Source organism: Convolutriloba macropyga, chromosome 10, assembly GCF_964194025.1.
Source record: "Convolutriloba macropyga chromosome 10, txConMacr16.3, whole genome shotgun sequence".
NCBI classification, from domain to species: domain Eukaryota; kingdom Metazoa; phylum Xenacoelomorpha; order Acoela; family Convolutidae; genus Convolutriloba; species Convolutriloba macropyga.
In genome coordinates, this window is record NC_134477.1 from 353,460 (window position 1) to 358,448 (window position 4,989).

At 34.5% G+C, this 4,989-nt stretch overlaps 1 non-coding gene across 1 annotated transcript; it reads left to right on the plus strand.

Annotated features, from left to right (window-relative positions):
- The first annotated feature begins 4,668 nt into the window (after positions 1-4,668).
- On the plus strand, positions 4,669-4,740 carry Trnam-cau (transfer RNA methionine (anticodon CAU)). Its single transcript has one exon. It is a non-coding gene; the product is annotated as a tRNA-Met (tRNA).
- The last annotated feature ends 249 nt before the right edge of the window (positions 4,741-4,989 follow it).

Below are 4,989 nucleotides of genomic sequence, written 5' to 3' on the forward strand. Positions count from 1 at the left end.
TATTTACGCATTGAAGAGAAAAAATATTGCATTTCCTGATATATATTACACAATACTTGATGCTACAGGGATAAGTCCGAGCAAAATTGTAAACAAGGATGCCAAAAGCAAAGACAGAGGGAGTTGGATCCCTTTCAAAATCTGAAAAAGCGAAACTTCAACGATTATACAAAGAAGGAAAAGCTGCATTTGGATCGGTTAGAAATCTTCAAAAAGCGAGCGGTTTATCAAGAGGCAAGGTTATTTCCTTTCTCCACACTAAAAATTCCTATACAAAATACCGTCAAGCAAATCGACATTTTAGACGATTACCTGCATTTGCAAAGCGGATAAATGAAATTTGGTGTCTTGATTTAGCTTTTATGGACAAATTTTCAGAGTTTAATAACGGAGTAAAGTATCTATTAATCTGCGTTGATGTATTTTCTCGTTTTGTCCGTGTTCAACCAATGAAATCAAAGTATTCTACAGATGCTGTAGCAGCTTTCAAAAAATGCTACGAAAAAACAACATCCCACAAAAAGTATGGGTTGATCAAGGAACAGAGTTTGGTGGCGAATTTCGGAAATTTTGTGGAGAAAAGAAAATTAAAATTTATTCAACGAGAAGTGAAACAAAAGCTGCCGTAGCTGAGAGAGCTATCAGATCTTTGAAAAACATTATTTATCGCTTCATGGAAGAAAACGGGCATAAGTACCTTGTAAAAATGGGATCTTTCCTAAATACAATGAATAGTAGAGTAAATAGATCTACAGGTAAAGCTCCAAAAGAGGTAAAAAACAAAGACTTTTTATCAATTTTTTACAAAAATCCGATCAGACAATACAAAAAACCTCGGTTTAAAGTAGGGGATAAGGTACGAATTTCGAAATACGATATTCCTTTTAGAAAAGGATACAAGTCACAGTTCACGAGTGAAATCTTTGAAATTGTTAAGATTGCTACGTACAAACCTCCAACATACAACCTCAAGGGAGAGCAGGGTGATGAAATACTAGGAAAATTTTATGAACAAGAGCTCTCAAAGTGTATCATTTAGTGATGAACTCTTTTACGGTAGAGCTGGTTTCCAACGCATCCTTTGATTGTTATCCAAATAATACATTGAGTTCTTTTACCAATTTCCTTCCCGAACAGATTAACCTTGAAGGAGAATGGGAGGTGGCAATAACCGAACTATCATATCCATCTTTGTACCAGAATATTACAGATGGAAAATTTTTCTATCTAGATGCTGCAACTCCAGATACAAAACCTTCCGATTATTATACAATTGATGCAGGACTATATCCATCAATATCTGATATTGTGAACGAAATGAACAAACAAATTCAGGAAAGAGAAAAGTATGAGAAAACCCCAATCAAATTAAAAGTCAAAATGAAAACTCGTTACTAGTTATCTTCAGTACTGATCTCTGTAACGTATTTGGGTGTGAGGAAGCTGTTTACGGAATGGGTGTTTTTATGAGTGGTGCTGGACCACATTTTCCTAAATTTCCCTATGATATTGTTCGAATTCATACTCTCATGATATACAGCGATATTGTTGAATACAATATTGTAGGTGATACAAAAGCCGCGCTTTTGAGATGTATTCCGTTTATTTCTAAAATTAAGAATGGAGACATAATATCTACTGGACAATATATGAATTATCAAAACTTCCCAAATCTACAATTTAAAAAAATTCTTAAAAATTCTTTCCACAGCATTAAACTTGAGCTCCGCGACTCATACGGTGAAAAAGTTCCCTTCAATTCAGTAGGTGTAACAAGAGCTGTATTGATGTTCAGAAGAGCTTCAGACAATCATTTTTAAAATTAAGTTTACAAAAAATGGTTGCAGACAGTGATTTACCGTATTTTCGTGGTTATTCAAGACAAAGGGGAAGAGGATTTGGAGCTTTAGCACAAACAATTGGGAGAACTGCAATTCCTTTTTTGAGACGATTTGTTGTACCAGCAGCTAAAGGAGTTGGTGCTGACTTGATTGAATTAGCTGCGCCAGAAATCGGAAAAGTTTTAGCTGCGCCAGAAATGAATTAGCTGCGCCAGAAAAGTTCAAATCTGCAGCCACAGATGTTGGAAAGAAAACTTTACGTAAACAACTAGGAGGAGGAAAACCTAGAAAACGACGTATTATTCGAAAACGCTCGCCAAAAATCAGTCGACGTCGTCGAACTAGGAGGGATATTTTTACCAAACTAAAATGAATACCAGATCAACAAATGACAGTAATTTCCGTTATGGACACTTTACAAATTCTTGCTTGGAGATTTTTGACAAAATTCCGGTTTTGGAACCAATTGAATCATCCCATATTCAAGAAGTTTATCCCAGCACTTCATTGGATGAAAGCAGCATTGAATTTGAATTTGAAACAGATAGAAGTGTTTATCTCGATATGAGAGATATTCATTTACAAATTAAAGTTGGATTACAAAAGGGAAGATTATTTGACGATTTCATGAAAAAAGAGGAGCATGGAAAACCAGATATGGGTATGACTTTCACTGATGATGATTTACAATATTTGACTCATGTCAACAACTTGTTACACTCTCTTTTCTCCAACTGCGAAGTGTATTTAAACAATCAACAAGTGTACAACTCTAACGGACTCTATGGCCACAAAGCTCTGATATCCAATGAATTCAATGCTTCTACAATGAATAATGAAGGAATTTTGGCTTGTCATGGATACGAATTTGAGAAAGATCCTAGTGATTATGAAAAAAGTCCGTTCATAGATAGGGAAGAAGAGCTTTTGTTGAAAGATGGGGTTACCTTATATGGTAAACTTGCAATCGACTTATTTCAATGTGAAAAATTATTACTTCCAAATACAAAAATTAGACTCAAATTGATTCGAGCGAGACCAAATTTTTACATGATTTCCTACAATCCACATGTTTCCCTTAGAGTTCCTGACTGTTCACTTTTTACGAGACGTGTTGTCGTTAATGAGGTCTATCACCAGACAATCAAGTATCAACTAACACATCAACCAGCTTGCTATAATTTTATGGAGACAATTGCGCGAACATTTATTATTCCTTCTGGACAAAATCAATTTATTCAGGAAAATGTTTTCAATAATGCCCCAATCAGACGAATTGCAATAGCAATGAACACTAATTCAGCATTCACCGGACATTTTCAAGAAAATCCTTTTCATTATCGAAAGTTTGGACTGCGGGAGCTGAGAATTGTTCGAGGGGGGAGAGCTGTTGTCTCAATTGATACAACCAACAATTGTAGAGCTTATGTTACAACAATGAAGGCAATGAACTTCAACGAAGAAATTCCTGCGTTACCGAATGATTTCTTCACAGATCATTATGTGCTTGTATTCGATCTCACATCACTTCAAGATGCTGGTGAAAATGTTCATTATCCTGAACTCAGTGGGGAAAGTCTTCGTTTAGAAATGTTCTTTGAACGTCCGCTAACCAATGTTACCGAGTTAATTGTTCTCGGAGAACGAATCTCAACAGTTAAAATTGATCAGTTTGGAACAGTTGCTAAGAATGTTTGAAGAACTCTGCATTAATCAAGATTTTTTAATTTTCTTCTCAATTTTTTATGGTTTTTATATTATTGCCTTCTGCGTTGGAACATTTGTTGGATATGTACTTTCATCGCCCAGTTGCAACCCTTTCCACACTATAATATCAAGATAGGGAATGGATGAAAATTGGGGTAGACCTACTCCAAACTTATATGTATACCTTATTTGTGCAGTATTCCTGGGACTTTTAATCATCATTATTATCTTTCATCCCGATGTCACAGGTAATAGTGAAGACAGAGTAAGTGAATCTACAGGAGGTCTGATACGTAAAATTCCCCAATCTAAAGATTGTTGCTTTATTGAAAAGAACGAATCATTTCAACTTGATTGTAATGTGAGAAATCCCTGTTCAAACGGAGCTTGCGAATTGAAACAGAAGATTATTTGTCATGGATAATCAATCTCTTCAACAAATTATTGAACGCATTCCTGAGCTAAAATTCAAATACATTGGATCGTTTCCAGCAGATTTCATTCCAAATTTACCCAAATTCAGCTTTGCAATCATTAACACTGCTTCGAGTAAAGAAGTCGGTGAACATTGGATATTGATTGCTCGACTCAACAGAAGTTACTATTATGCGGATTCTCTGGCTCGATCAGTAACACATTACAAATTTTTAGGTAAAAAGTACCAAAAAATAATACATCGACCACTTCAGAAGATGCAAAATTTGTGTGGATTCTACGCAATTTTTGCAGCATTTCAACTATTTAAGTTTTTCCAAACCAACTTGAACAATATTCATGATGTACACGTGTTAAATTTTATAAGTAACTATATGTAGTAGTGTTCATTTTGGTATTTAGTAAGCTGAAGTTAATAAAGTCGATAGTATATGTTTCTCGTAACTGTTTCTCGTGAGTTTTCTAAACTTTTTTTTATCGAACTTTATTAACCACTCGGCTAAGTGTACCTTGATGTTCATTGAATTTTATACAATTTATTGTAAATGATTGAGTAATTTTGTATTTTGATGCTCATAATTTGTACTGTGTCTGTCATTTTATACTATTTTAATTCATTTTTTTCTTTTATTTAACATCTTTTTTCAAATAATGTACAAAAAATAATGCATATATGCATGTAATTAGCAAGATGGCGCAGTGGGAGCGCGCTGGGCCCATAACCCAGAGGACGGTAGATCAAAACTACCTCTTGCTACCTTGACTTTTTCCAATTAATGAGCGCGCAAAAGACATTTGTTACACAATTGATTAAAACAATTAGGGGAACAATCTTTGCAATTGACCTAAAATTTGTAAACAAAAATTCAACATGTCACATAATTACCCCTCAGATAACTAGGGTAATTGAAAACCCCCACCAATTAATTTCACAATTTAATAACATAAAATTTGTAAACAAAATTCAACCTGTCACATAATTACCCCTCACATAATTACAGCAATT